Below are 16977 nucleotides of genomic sequence, written 5' to 3' on the forward strand. Positions count from 1 at the left end.
TTTAGAAACTCAGCATGACTTACTGTAATATAATCACGTTGATCAAGTGTCATTATATTATACTAACTCATGCTTCAGTTCTCAACACTACTTCAAAAGCATTCATATTTTAAGTTCAAATTTTTCAGAATTTAGAAACTAAAAAGTTTCCTTTATGAAGAGATAATTGATTTCAGATAAGAAGGGTAATGAAAATATCTTCAGAAATATCAAAGATATTTATAATGAAATATATGATGATATCTTAGAATATCTAAGATCAGAAGATGATGAAGAATATTGTCCGCAAGGGTTTAGAGTCAGGAGCAAGGTATTCGTTAATGACTTCAGTAGACACTGAATCATTTGGATTCTTTTAAGGAAGGTTTAGTCTTTGTGCTTTTTCCACAGCCTCCTTCATAGTTTGCTCAATCCGTTTTTCAGTTCCAAACCTTCTCTTTTTCTGAGCTTTGCCAACACACTATTCTTTATTATCAAATTTTTTTTACTGTTAAGGTCGTTTATGGTTTTTGCTGCTTCATCAGCATTTTTTAAAATTTCGAGAACAAAATCGTAGATTTGGGTGTTTTTCAAAAACTTCACATTCGAAGTATGTAAGTTCAAGAGATAGACGTTATACGTACACATATAACTATTGGCGTAGACATGCAGCGAGATTTCAAAATACTGATTGCCGATTCTCAGTAATTGGTATGGCAATTATCGTTACAAAATGCAGATGAGTATATACTAGGGTTTTAATGAATAAATATAGATATTTTTTGGAGAGACTTCAGTCAAAGAGTAACGAAATTGCTGGTACATTTACTGATAATGTGGTGGAATATAAAAGGTTCTCCGGTAACAAAAAGATAATCGTATATATCAGGGTTATAATAAGGCTATTCCGGATGAAAAATCGAAGTTGACTTGCTGAAGCTGTGACAGAATTTGCTACTTTGAAAAGGAATTGTAAAGTTATTTTTGCTAATAAATGCCAAAGGATCTGACACGGATACGTGTTAAACTATGACTTTGGTTTCGAGAGTTTTTTTTTTTTTTTAGGTACAAGACTGCGGGTAACATGTTGTTGGAACATCATCTCAATTGTTCATTATTTGAAGTGTCTTCAGGAATTTTCGAAGGGTTTGAACACAGATTGTAATCGTTAATATACATATGATGTTATAGAATGTTACGAATATTTTTCGGAGTAGAAGTGATGTTCTAGCACAATTTTGAAGTAAAAGTATAGCTTTGAAAGATGTAGAGATTTAAGAGTGATGTCTCCTGTTGAGTCTTGACTTGGATTCTGATTAGAATATGAAATTGAATTGGATGAGAATGGTTGTTTTGATTCCTATAAAAGAATGTATATCGTTGTGAAAGTAGTGAGTATAGTTGATGATTTGCTGAATCAGAATCAAGGATTGTAACATATTAATTGTGAATTTATTTATGTCTCGGGTATTACCTACCCGTTAAAAAAATTTCACAGTTAATATTTTGTACAAAAAAATTTTTATTACAGTCTTTATGAAAATATATATGTGTATATTTTCTTCAGATGTAACATAGATTTAATGAGTTAATATTAAATTAAACTCATTTGATTTACGGTTGAAATTAGAATTGAATAATCCCTAAAACTTTAAAAATTTGATATGGCCGAAACGGACGGTTTTTATTTGCGCGGTGTCGTTAGGCCGCGGCTCGCCAGGATCAGCCACTCGTGGGAGAGGGTACTGTTTTAAATTTATATTTAGCGGGGCCTAAATCTTACTACTCCTTATAAGTAAGGGAAGTATGACCTAGAGTCGTATTTTTGAGATATCAGTAACATCGAACCTATATTGTAGCCTAAGATAGTTAGGGAGTAGTGAATATTTATTTTGGGATTTTCTAATTTATAAGATAGATAAAGTAAATGTGATAAAATTTGTAATGCAGATAAGGTTAAAGTAAGTGCATACTATGACTTCATCAGTTATTCTGCCGAGATTATGGAATGCTGGCTCATGAATAGGCAGAGGCCTTGTATTCATTACACTGGTCCTAAATGCCCCTGTCATAAGACATGTCACTGGGTACTGTGTTAGGCTTGAAGATTCTGAATAGACAGCAACGTCCCTTACCCCCGACGCCCGTGCAGTCTGACTACAGGCATACACGTTCAAACGGCTCATCCAATTGAGCGACTCGGTTGGGTGACGTATTAACATTCCAAAATGGTCCAAAATTTCTTAAGCATAATATAATACATGGTTTACCATATCCGAGAGACGTGATGTGCCTCAATGCTTTCTTTAATGATTGGTAAAAGATAGTTAGGCCCTTAAAAAGAGTTCAACCATAAAGAACACCATGGCCAAGTCAAGTCTGACTTCCATGAACACGTTCGGTTATCCTAACGGTCCAATCCTTTATGTGTCTAAACAAACAGTTCCTTAATTAACTAAGAATCCCTCAAGCGGGGTGCAATGCTTGAGACCGCATTATGGTGCAGTGTACTGGTCAACACTAACCGTGTTCCATGGCTTTACTTAGCAGAGGTACAGCTTACAACAACCGCTGTGCTTCAGCGTGCACGTACGAAGTTTATATGCTTGGTGACTACACTAGCATGGTCTAGGACTGACAATGTACTAGGGGTCTAGTCAGATGTTTCACTACGAAAGAGTCCTCAGTCGGAATCCAAAGCTCGATAGACTTACTACAACCGGTGTGCCTCGGTCGATCTTATGTTGTATCCGATAGACTTCTCTTACCAAGGGGTGACACAGATAGTGTACTCTGAATTGGGGTTCGCGACTTCCCAATAACAGAGTCTATAACTACGTTCTATTAGTTGGAAAAGCGATTTAGTTTAAAGCATAATCGGAAAGCATTTCGACAAAATACACAGACCATAATATTATTTCGGCATTATAACTGCTTACATCATAGCATACACTAAAGATAACTACTCGCTAATCATGGCAATAATATCATAAAACATTATATAAGATAAAAGATAGAAGTACCAGTAGATTAAACGAGTTCTGAATACAAAAGTGACAACTTCAAGACTCCAGACCGCTCCTAATACAATCTTCAGCGTTCTTCTCCGGGTACTAGGTTTCCCTCACGGAGTCGAAGGCCTTGAGAGTATGACTAATATTGTACAAGAGAGAGAAATAAGTGAATTGAAGTGTGTGTTGGAATGAATGACAAAGACCCTTTAAATAGACTTGGAATTTTCCAGCATACACCTGGAAGGCCGTATGGCAGGCCGTATGGCTTGCTGGTCAGCCTTGATTCCCTGGATCGTAACTTGATTTCTTGTCTTTCACCGTTTTCGCTCTAGAATCTTCGTTTTAGCTCCGATTCTCTTGATTCTTTTTGCACCGCCTTTGTAATTACTTGTTCTTCAATTCTAACTGACGAAGTGGGTATTTTTCCAACAAAGTTCGAATCTTTCTTGTTTTTGGGCCTTAATACCGGGGTGAAAACGTGACTTTTTAGCCGATATCAAAATTACATAAGTATTTCTTCAATGATATTGAAATTATGAATCAATACTTTGTTATTTGTTGATGCATGATGTTGGTTTTCATGAAATTCTTATGAACTTCGCAAGGTACGAATGATGTTATTTGAAAAGTTTCGAGTACATCGATGATGAAAGTGTAAAATCAAACATATATTTGAATAATACACTTGATTTAATATGAGATGGAATTCATTGAATTAAAACAGAGTTTCTAGTTAACAATGGTTAAGTTGCTGACGAAGAGTGTACATCACAGCATATTAGTAATATGAATTAACCGAGTAGTTAAGATTCACACATAATAGCTTAGTACGGAAAGATTTATTATGGTTTAAAAATTTATATATATAAGATATACATATAAATCCTTCAGTGGAAATGAGTTAATACTTCATAACTCGTTGATATGACATACTTGTTGTTGAATTATAATAATATCCACAGTGATTCTTGAACTGTCGGAGCTTGTGATGTTATAGGTGCCGCTAGTGCTGATAATGCTGATGGTACTGACGGTGCTGGTGACGCTAACGGTACTATTGATGCTGCTGATAAAACAAGTCTAGCTCGTAAATCACGCACCATTCTTGTCAGGATTTCTATTCTTCCCCTATCATTTTGGTTCATTCATCTGATTTATGCTTAGGGCTAGAATAGCTAATCTCTAAGACTTTGGAGATTACATAATCACCACGGATTGTTTCTCCAATGGAGTTATGAATCAATACTTCATCGTTTATTGTTGTTGGTATTCCTTGGTATCTTCAGAGCGTATGACATTGGTGCTCGTGAGATAGATTGTAAAGTTGAGATTTATGACGTGGTTGTGGTTGGGGGGTGGTAATGGTACTATTGGCGTTGATGATGGTGATACTGGTTATGCTGCTGGTGCTGCTGCTGGTGTTTGTAACCTTCGCACCATATTCTCCAAAGCCACAACCCGAGCGCGAAGCTCGTTGACTTCTTCTATTACACCGGGGTGATTGTCGGTTCGAACGAGCGGATAAATAAGATCTAGAATTTGGTATAGTATATAATCGTGACGAGATACTCTGGAAATGAGAGAGAAAATGGTGTTTCGGATAGGTTCGCCGGTAAGTGCTTCAGGTTCTTCGCCAAGAGGGCAATGTGGTGGATGGAAAGGATCGCCTTCTTCTTGTCTCCAATGATTAAGGAGGCTACGAACCCATCCCCAATTCATCCAGAATAGATGATGGCTGATTGGTTGATCCATTCCGGTCACACTGCTTTTGGAGCTTGAGTGGGATTCCATTTCGGAATTCGAGGGACTTGAACTAGTGGAGAGTTCCATTTCGTACGATTGAATAAAGGATTTTTCGATATGAAATGATTTCTGTCTATCAGATGGTATTCTAATTACATAGTATATATATATATATATATATATATATATATATATATATATATATATATATATATATATATATATATATATATATATATATATATAGAACAAAAGATTTCGTAGATTACTGAGGGATTTACGGGATATGGCAGGCAAAGTTTACAGTAACATATACGCTAAGATATGAGTTAGCAGATACGCTAAGATATGAATTTTGTCTATACACTATCTATGCAATGAATGCAGTAAGACACGTTTAGACTTAAGATGATAAGCAAATAATTTCCGACAAAAATGATAAGAAAAACTTTTGACATGCAGACACGGTCGAAGTCCAGACTCATTAATGCATCTTAATATCTATCAGTTAGACACACTAATGCAAGACCTAGTTCGCTAAGACCACCGCTCTGATACCACATGAAGCGACCCGTCCCAATCCATAAGGACGAATACAATAACATATGGATACATTGCGAGATATTTGACCTCTATATGATACATTTTACAAACTTTGCATTCGTTTTTAAAAGACAACTTTTATTACATCGAAAGATGACAGACATGCATACCATTTCATAATATCCAATCTATAAATGACCTAATCTGTCATTTTCTTAACAATAATCTTTATCGAACTCGACAACTTGAATGCAACGTCTTTTGATATATGCCATGAAAGACACCAAGTAATATCTTTAAAATGAGCAAATGCACAACGGAAGATTTCTTTCAAACCCGAGAATAAACATGCTTTCAAGTGTCAACCAAAAGGTTGGTGAGTTCATTAGTTTATCGTAATCAATCATTTCCATAATTTTAATAGACCACAAGATTTCATTTATTCAAATAATCATACACTCGTAAGTGTTTAAAATTCATTCATATGGATTGAACACCTGGTAACCGACATTAACAAAATGCATCTAGAATATCCCCAAACATATAAACATCGAAGTACTAAAGCATTTCAAATTCTCTGACTGGGGCGTGTCAAAGCCCATAGATCTATCTTTAGGATTCGCGTCAATTGGTGGCAATTATAATAAACACCAATTCTTATGCTACCAAGTTCAACAAGGGCGATATCCGGTATAACAATTCAACCATAGAATGTAGTTTCGATTACTTGTGTCTATTTTGTAAAACAGTTATAAAAGCATCGCATGTATACTCAGTCCCAAAAATATATATTGCAAAAGCATTTAAAAAGGGAGCAAATGAAACTCACAATACTGTATTTCGTAGTAAAATACATATGATGTCATTGAACAAGTGCAAAGTTGGCCTCGAATTTACGAACCTATATTAATTATATATATTCATATGTTCGTCAATATTTGTCTAACAATTTAGGTCAAGTCATAGTGTACCACAATCCTAATGCTCGAGACTAATATGCAAAAGTCAACAAAAGTCAACTTGACCAAAATGACTTCTAAAATCTATACATGTTTATAATATAATTTAAATATAGTCGTTATATGTATTTACATATATTTATCAGATTTTATTAGAGTAATTAATACATGTCATTTATTAATAAAATTTATATATGATAAAAATATATTTTTATATATATCTCAAGTAATAAAATTTATTAATTTCACTTAATATCACAAAAATATAGTGGTATGTATTATTAATGTAATTATATAACTTGTGGTAAAAATGTCTTTGTATCACTTATTTATTCGATAAAATAATATTGATAATAATAATAATGAGTAAAAGTTGTATTATTTTGTAATAATAATAATAATTATTATTCTACTAATAATAACAATAACAATATTTATATTTACTAATGATGATATTAATTATAATAAAATGATTATTCTAATCAAGATAATTTTAATAATAACGATACTTTTTATTATTAACTGTAATAATAATAATAATAATAATATTTTATAAAAATAATAATTCTATTCAAAATGATAATTTTTAATAATGATAATAATAATGATATTTAATAATAACAATGATATTTCTATTAAAATCATAAAAATGATAGTTTTAATATTAATGATTCTTTTAATAATAATAATAATGATAAAAAATAATAAAATGATAGTTTTGATAAAAATATTGATTATTTTAATAATAATAATAATAATAATAATATTAATAATAATAATAATAATAATATTGATTATTAGATTATAATAATAATGACGATAATAACGATGATAACGATTACGATAACGATAACGATAACGATAACGATAACGATAACGATAACGATAACGACGATAGTAATAATAATAATCATTTTAACAATAATACATAAAATTATAGATAATTCAATTGACTATACCTTTTAATCTGTTCATCGAAACCATTCGAGTTCTAAATGAGAAGTTCTTAATTTTTCGCTAGTTTTCCAATGACATGCATATCATATACCTTATCTCAGTAGCATATGTATCTAATTCAGGATTCAACATAACCTATCTAACGACAATATCAAACGTACAAGTCATGCATAATCCTATATACTCGAGCACTAGTCAGGGATACACTATTTATATATAAAAGTTAAGTTATGAGTGCTCACGTATCAATATTGAGATTCAATATTGCAGGAAAGTACGTAGACGCAACGAAAATGATAAACGTTAGGTTGACCTTACGAGCAATACCCTCGAACAATACCCATAACCTCCATTGCTATAACCCATAATTTCCTTAGCTCTATCCCGTTTGAAAACTTATTTTGAAATCGCCTGAACATAACTCCGTCGTAGTATTTTATGTATACTAATAATATCTTAAAATAATACTGAGTAAATATATATATGTAAATCGATTGAGAGAGTTTAGAGAAATATATTTTCAAGTTTCTATGAAATAATGAAATCTATTGAATTCTATTTATAATAGATTTTTGAATTATTAAACTAAATTATTAAAGTATGAATTATTAAAGTGAATTATTAAAGTATGAATTATTAAAGTGAATTATTAAAGTATGAATTATTAAAGTGAATTATTAAAGTTAAAGTAAAGTAAAAGTAAAGTAAAAGGTAAAGTTAAAGTATAGTAAAAGTATAAAACTATGTACGTATAATACGCGTATAAATGTATATAATATTAATTTAAATCATTATATATATTTAATAAAATAATATATAAATATCGTTATCTTTATCATACTGGTTAAGAAATGAGTTGTCAAAAGTGGTTCTAGATATTTATAAAAGTTATATACGTTTTAATAATAAAGTTCTTTTTAAACTGAAAAACGTTTTTGTACGTTTGGAACTAAATCAAATAAATATGATAATTTTGTTTTCCAAAACTAAATATATTTAAGAATCATTTTGTTAAAAGGTTAAAATGATGAAAATCGTTATATCATAAAACATTTTAGAAAAATAGAATTATATATATTCATAATAGGTTTCAATTTTTTTAAATTACAGTCTGTTGGTGAAGTATGGGATAAAGTTCAAAGGTTTAATAAACGTATGAAATCATCTTAATGAAAAATGTCGAGTTACTTAACTTGTCAATATCCAACCTCTAAGTTATTTACACTCCACATTCTTACTTTCACATTAAATAAAATGAAAGTTAACATAGTTATCTTATCAAGGTCACGAGGAAAATATTATAAAACATGAATTGGAAATTCATCAGGAATTTCCACTGACCCTTGTCTAGTTCCCGTTAATTAACACATTTGTTCTTACTTATAAATCACTTTACCATTTTCCGAATGTTGTCAAAAAGAATAGATTTCTTAAATCACAGTGGACCTCATAACATAGACTCTTAATCATATCACAATGTATCAGATAATTCAATCATTTAATATTATCTTTTAATTCCGTCGATAAATATATTAAACATATATTGAAACAAATACGTTTATGTAAAGTATTATACATCTAATACTTTGTTAACATTTTTAATTAATATAACTATATTATATATATCTATATACACCTAAATATTCGTGAATCGTCCAGCACAGTCAAAGGGTAATTTATTACATCAACACAGTTTAAAGTTTTTGAGATTTCAACATTACAGACCTTGCTTATCGTGTCAGAAACATTACATTATTTAAAGATAAAGTTTAAATTTGATCGGAAATTTCCGAGTTGTCACAATAATGAGCCGTGGAAATTAATGATACCGCAACCCGCATGCGCATTCTATACGTATGCGGGCGCTCGCTAGCATGCGTATGCATGTACTTTGTATGCGGTATGCGGCATGCGCGGATGTATCAAATGCCTTTGTTCTCGGTACGGCGGTTACTTGGTCATCAAATCGATATCTTTTCCATAATTACAACCGAGATTCGGGGTAGTTTGTTATGGACAGGATTATCATAATCTTAGATGGTTCTAGAATTAGGGTTTGCCTATATATACTAACCCTAATTATCATTCTAAATGATCACGTTTACCTAACCGTTGTCTGCTACACATCTCACGTAATCAGCATCATCTTTCATCTTCTCAAGGTTTATAGGTTAGTTCCTTATTAACTAGCACCTACAACCTTACATGGGGCCTTCTGATCAACGACCGTTATCAAAGGTGGACTTAATCACTTGGCCACCCCGCTGACATCATCATGTTAGCCAGGGTTATTCACGGTAGCCAGATCGGAGAGCCAAGTTCTAAGATCCTTAAACCCCCCTTAGCTTATTGAACAGGCATATTGACCCTATGGAAAATATATGCATGATCAAGTGGTGCTTTCATTGAGAGTCGAATTAATTCAAGACATGTTTAATTGTTTTTTCTTTTAAAAAGTTTTGAATTATAAGGCTCATTATTCACAAAATTTCTGAATTTTTTGTCTCTTTTACAGTATCATGACTTCCGGGGACTCATCGAAACGTACTCAAACAGACAATCAAAACACGCCGTCTGGTAATCAGCAGATGCAAGCTATGACTACGGGGACGAGATATACTCCTTACCCTCCACCAGTGTCCGTCGAGCCTTTCCAAAGGTACAAGCCGATATATCCTGATGGAATTACACCGCCAAGGGCAAACTCACCAGTCACAACCACGCGGTTGGATTTTTCCTCGGTGGATCCAAGGGTCATCTTGGTAGGCACTAGCGGTGAAACAGTAGGTCCGTATGTGGTATGCTGTGGCCAGGTACCAATTTATAGTACCACGGTTTCAATCCCTCTGCAGGCACAGAGTGTTCAGCAAAATTCATCGTTTACACCGTTGCAACCTTGGCAACCGCCGCGTCCAGTATCGCAGTTTCTGACCCCTGCAGATGCGCATGCATTACTTAATAGTTGGGGGTTCAGTGTTATTCCAGACGCCGATTCTCCTTGGATGCCGATAACCGCAGAACAGCAAAGTACTGCACATACGGTTGGACTTATAACGGCATATCCTCAGGTCTCACAGGTATCTGCGCCACATGTTTCGGCACCTTTTCAGCTACTCGTATACTCTGCGCCGTCAAGCCTGCCTTCTTTTCCAACGCAGCAGCCTTGGCTATATTCGCAGACGTCGGGGCAACCTTGGTACAATATTCAGGGGCAGGCGAATCTCGCAATACAATTTATGCAGGCGACACCTCCTGACATGGTCCACTTATTTTCGCAACCTGATTTTGTTCAGGATATGATGAAGCATTTCTTCGCAGGACTCAAAGGGGATCCTGTTAAATCGCCCTTTGAGCTACCAACCACTTTTGACAAGTTTCCTTCGCATATAACCGCGTATCCGTTTCCATCAGCACCAAAGATACCTCACACGTTAGGTACCTACAATGGCTTGACTGACCCAGATGATTTCCTTCAGCGTTTTGAAGGTGCGATGCGCACCCAAGGGTGGGTTGATCCAGTTGCATGTCAGATATTTCCCATGACGTTGCGGGGCATTACGCGTGAATGGTTCAATAAACTTCCAGCAGGTAGCATATCCGGGTTCATGGATTTGCGTACGAAGTTCTTGCTACAGTATCAAAATTAAAGGCCGCGCAAACGCACTCACATTGAATGTCACGATATTGTGCAGAAACCCAAGGAATCTTTGGGAGAATTTCTCACGAGATATACTAATGAGTGCTTGTGCATACCAGACCTAAAGCTAGAGCAGCAGATTTCTGGGCTGAAACATGGTATAAGTACATAGCGTCATCCAACGCTGGTAAGGTGTCTTCGCCATACAGTGCCAACAACTTATGCTGAAGTGCTTAATGACTGCCATGATTATATGCGGAGTGGCGAAGATAATGATATTCCAAAAGCTAGCTCACACAACGAAAGGAAAGACGATGATGATCGTTCCGCGATCAAAATCACGGTAACAGCACTCGCGGAAGATACCCTGGTGGTGGTCCTATAAGAAATGATAAAGGGCGAACAAGTGGTGGTTTTCGAAACAATAATCAGTGCGGTATTAATAATCAGAATTATGCGCTGCTCAAAAGCTTGTCTAAAACACCAAAAGAAATTTTGGAAACCGAACCAGTATGCGCAACCTTTGCGGTTCCAACTCCGCTGACAGAATTTGGAAAGCGGGATAAAACAAAATACTGCGAGTTCCATGACGATCACGGCCATAACACCAATCGTCGTAAAAATTTAATGGTGCGAGTGCAGGAAGCGCTACGCGCAGGAAAATTAGATCATCTCAAGCCACCAAAGAAAGATAAGGGAAATGCTGCGGAAGAGAGTTCAAAAGCCAAAACGTTCGCATGGAAAAAAAACAGATAAAACTAAAAGCGCCGATGTAACCATCAATATGGTTGACGTAGACAAAGTTGGCCAGTGAAGGAAATACAACGACTACCAGGATTGGGAGCTCATTCTAATTTCATTCCCTCCCGTAATGTCGATCGACACAGTTAACGAACCCATTATCATCAAGTGTCGCATTCCTAATTGCGGAATACAGATCAAATGCATGCATGTTGACACCGGGAGTGGCGTCGACATTATGTATGAGCATTGCTATCATTTCCTTCCTACAGAAGTTAAAGCGCAGTTACGCCAGCCCGATATTACGCTATCAGGGTTCTCTGGAGAAAGCTCATGGCTGCTAGGCCGGATAGAGCTAATAATAGAGCTTGCGGACGATAAGAATCCGCAGTTGGTCAGACACGAGTTAGTTGACTTTTATATGGTTCATTCGACTTCGCGTTACAATGCGCTACTAGGGAGAAATTTCATACAACGTTTTAATATTATACCATCGGTAGTGCATGGCTTGATTAATTTTCCTACAATGGGAGGAATTGCCACGATTGCGTCACATCAAACAACCGAGTTATGTGGTTCAGTTGTGCCTGTAAACATTCCCAGCATGAGAGAACAACTTGCAAGCAGTACGGTCATAGCTAACCGTTTGCACCCAGATAAGCGTATCAAAATCGGCGCAGGCTTGTCAGCCGAAACTAAGGCTAAGTTCCATGGAATATTATCCGCAAACGCAGATGTTTTCGCATGGCAAGAATCAGACATGACTGGGGTTCCGCGTGATATTGTGGAACATAAGTTCAATGTTAATCCATCACTCACACCCGTTAGACAAAAGAAGCGGCATATGGCTCTTGAGCGCAGTGATTGGTTATGCGCAGAAGTAGATTACCTTGTCAAAGCAAACATTCTGCGGGAAGTGTGGCATCAGACATGGGTTGCTAATCCTGTGTTGGTGAAAAAGACTGACGACAATTGGCGGATGTGTGTCGATTTTAAAGACATCAATAAAGCGTGCCCCAAGGACAACTACCCTCTCCCGAAGATAGACTGGAAGGTAGAATCATTATCAGGTTTTCGGTACAAGTGTTTTCTGGATGCGTACAAGGGTTATCACCAAATCTTAATGGCTGCGGAGGATGAGGACAAAACTGCTTTTCATACGCCGCAGGGTATTTATTGTTATACGAAGATGCCTTTCGAATTAAAGAACGCAGGCGCGACCTATCAGCGCGTAATTGACGCAGCCTTCAAGCACCAAATTGGTAGAAATCTTGAAGCATACGTCGATGACTTGGTAATTAAAAGTAACACAGAAGAAGAAATGCTCGCAGACATCCTAGAAACGTTTGCGTCTCTGCGCAGGATCCACATGAAGCATAACCCGCTCAAATGCAGTTTTGGGGAAGAGGAAGGCAAGTTTCTAGGTCATGTGGTGACGGCGCGAGGAATAAAGGCGAATCCCAAAAATATTGAGGCCATTGATAGTTTACCATCTCCAAGAACAAAGAAAGATGTGCAGAGTCTAACCGGAAAACTCGCGGCGATTACGCGATTTCTGTCAAAAGCCGCAGAAAGGCAGCTGCCATTCTTCAATACTTCGAAGAATTGTTTAAAGAAAAAATATTTCGTATGGACTCAGGAAGCAGAATCAGCTTTTCAGGAGATGAAGAAGGTGCTCGCTGAGTTACCAACACTCACCGCGCCGGTATCAGGAGAAACGCTTACGAAGTACCTTGCAGCATCGAAAGAAGCTATCAGCTCGGTTCTTATCGAAGATCGCGGAAAGGTAATCAATTCTCTTTTACTTATATGAATTATCAATTTTGTTGACAAGTAACGTTGAGGTTTCTCAGACGCAAATGCCAGTCTACTTCGTAAGCAAGACGCTGATAGCAAGCGAAGTAAACTATTCACCAATAGAAAAGCTAGTATATGCGCTAGTCCACACGGCGCGGCGTTTGCGCCGGTACTTTCAAGCACATCCAATTGTGGTTCTAATTAATCAACCGATCAAGAAGGTTGGTAAATTCCTAATTTGTGGCAATGTCCGGGGCTACCGCATTGACTAACGCAATCATTTTTCTTTCAGGTGCTATATAAGCCTGAGATTTCTGGCTGAATGGCTAAATGGGCAGTTGAGTTAGGAGAACACAAAATAAATTTTTCTTTGTGAAGCGCGGTTAAGGGTCAAATACTTGCGGATTACCTAGCAGAATTGCCTGTGGATGTTGAGGCATCGGCTGAGCAGCAGGATGCATCTGCACCACCCTTGTCATCATGGGAGTTATATACTGATGGTGCCTGCAGCGCAGCTGGCACAGGTGCAGGTGTAATTTTATCTGGTCCAGATGGCGAAGAGCACACATATGCATTGCGGTTCAATTTCGATGTTACGAACAACGAAGCAGAATATGAGGCTTTGTTAGCAGGTATGCGTATTGCGCATAAATTAAATGTTAAAATTCTCTACGCTTATGTGGATTCAAAGCTAGTATGCAGTCAAGTCAGTGGAGACTTTGAAGCGCATGACATAGCTATGCAGTAATATTTATCACTTGTTCATAACCTCACTGACCGGTTTGAGGCTTTTCAAATCTCCCACGTAATGCGGGGGTAAAATAAGAAGGCGGATGCGCTTAGCAAATTGGCTGCTTTGGCCTTTGATCATCTGGGGAAAAAAGTTCTTATAGAAGAACTACATGCAAAGTCTATTGTTATGATGCCTTTAGTGGCACCTGTTGAGGAATCCATCTCGATGTGGATGACACCCATCATTGCTTTTCTGCGAGATGGCACCTCACCTGCGGATTCTGTTGATGCAAAGAAAGTCCGCACTAAGGCACCACTGTACGCCCTTGAGGGTGAGGTCCTATATCGAAAAAATTATTTAGGGCCGCATTTAAGGTACATTGGCTCAAAAGAGGCAGAGGAAGTTATACGCGAGGTGCATGCGCTCTTCATTCAGGGCACAGGTCTATTGTGTCAAAAATTATGCGGCTAGGTTATTATTGGCCCACTATGTACGCAGATATCGCGCGCATAGTTAAACAATGCGAATCTTGCCAAATACATGCACCTATCAGCAGAGCACCTGCGCACCCAATGATCCCAGTCTCATCACCATGGCCATTCTGCAAATGGGCAATTGACATAGTCGGACCATTTCTGAAAGGCCGAGGTAATATTATCATTTATTTTATACCATATGCTACTTACATCAGTATCTTACGCATACTCTGCACACGCAGGAAACATCAAATTCTTGATTGTTGCAATTGACTATTTCACAAAGTGGGTTGAAGCACAACCGCTAGCAACAATTTCATGAAAAAAGGTGCGAAATTTTGTATGGGAGGACATTGTTTGTCGATTCGGCATACCAAACGAAATCGTTAGTGATAACGGTACGCAGTTTGCGGGGGATCCTTTTTGCAGTTGGTGCGCGGAGCTTAATATTAAGCAAACTTTTACATCTGTTGCACATCCGCAGGCGAATGGCCAGTACGAAGTCACCAACTGGGATATAGTGGCTGGAATCAAAGCTAGATTGGGTCATGGTTGCATTGGTTGGGTGGACGAACTACCAAAAGTTTTATGAGCACATAGAACAACACCCAAAGCAAGCACTGGTGAGACTCCGTTTAGTTTGGTCTATGGGTCAGAAGCTGTTGTACCCGCAGAGATTGGGGTACCAACGTTCCGCATACATAATTTCGACGAGCAGAATAACTCAGAAGCTTTGCGGGAAAATCTTAATTTGTTGGAAGAATGCAGACTTTCTGCGGCGATAAACGAAGTCAATAATAAGCAGAAAATTACAAAGTACTACAATCAGCGTGTGCGTTCGCGCACTTATAAGTGCGGGGATCTAGTTTGGCGTCAAAATGACGCAAGTCATGCGGAGGATACTGGGAAGTTGGGCCCCCGTTGGGAATGTCCATACAAGGTAGTGGGAGCAAGCAACACCAGGGCATACCATCTCGCGACATTAGATGGAAAACCTGTGAAACGCACTTGGCATGCGACGTTGTTGAAAAAATATTACATGTAGCTGGTTGGACCTGATCACTCCAAATTTTTTAGCACATTATTTTTTCCTATGTAATTTCCGTCCGTTTGGATGTGTCGCGGTTGTAATCATGCTTAATGCCAATTAAAATATTTACTCGCGCATACATTTGTTGTATATATCTTTCTTTTTTGTATGCGGTTCCTGCCTACTTAAGAGGTGTCCTCTAGCCCCCGTGCGGCAAAAGCCTGTTTGGTTACAAGGCTAGATATTAACGGCAGGTGAAGGGAATTGGCTTTCCCCTAACCAAGCGCCACGCAGACTAGATGGCTGCCAAGTCGACTTAAAAATACAAGCATTGGTTTGCTTGTGCGTAATTACTCTCACATTGGTTTGTTTGAGGAACTCTTCAGTATAAAAGCATTGGGTTTTTTTTAGATGCGTTGTTTACTATACAGCTAAAGTGCACCTCTAGCACATGACAAAGCAATAACGCAGTAGCTTTTGAGTCTAAACTGTTAAGGGTAAAATTGCTAAAGTATTGGTTTATTTTACGCAATACATGCGTATGCGCATGAGTTTTGGTTAACTATGCGCATTGGCATGCGGTTCATCCTTTGTTTTGATTCACAATATATAAATAATTAATACATAACGCATGCATAACACAAAAATATGTAATACAACTAAGTTATTACAAATAATAATTGTTTCAAATGCCTACCCAACACGGGACTTGGGCTCAAAAATTGTACTTACAATTGCCTGCCTAAGCATAGGACTTACGGCGCAAACGGTTAAGTGCTCAACCTACAAATCTTCCTTAAGAAACCCATCAACTGACATATTGGGATTCGCAGCGAAAGCGTCTATTATGGGGATTGGGATGGACTGGATGGCCTGCTCAGCTTCAAGGAGCGCCTCAGCTGTACCCTCCTTCAAGTATTTCTGAACAACCAGGGGTATGGTAGCGTAAGGTCGCAGCCCTGGATCACCTCGAGCATCAACTTATTGCGATCATGGTCCTTCACCGCATCGACATAGGCATTGAACTTTACAGACACGGGGTCTGAGTCCATTACCTTTTGCGCAATGGTGGGGAGGGAGGTGCGAAGCTTCAAAAAGTCCGCCTCGGCCAGCTCACGACCAGTTACTGCATCATCCTTCTCTCGGCTGACCCTGTCTAGGTCAGCCCGCAAACGTTCCGCTTCACCCTTGGCCTGATCAACGGCCCCCATCAGCTCTTGATTTTTCTTCCTTTCCGCAATCAAGGAAGTTTTCATTTCATCCGCAGATGCCTCGGCAGCCTTTCATGCCTCCTCTGCGTCTCTCATATCGTTCCTTAACTGATCAACACCCGCTTGTAGCAAGCCTAGCTCGGTCTCTTTCTGCACA

The sequence above is a fragment of the Rutidosis leptorrhynchoides genome, chromosome 5 (genome assembly GCF_046630445.1).
Source record: "Rutidosis leptorrhynchoides isolate AG116_Rl617_1_P2 chromosome 5, CSIRO_AGI_Rlap_v1, whole genome shotgun sequence".
In the NCBI taxonomy this organism is placed as follows: domain Eukaryota; kingdom Viridiplantae; phylum Streptophyta; class Magnoliopsida; order Asterales; family Asteraceae; genus Rutidosis; species Rutidosis leptorrhynchoides.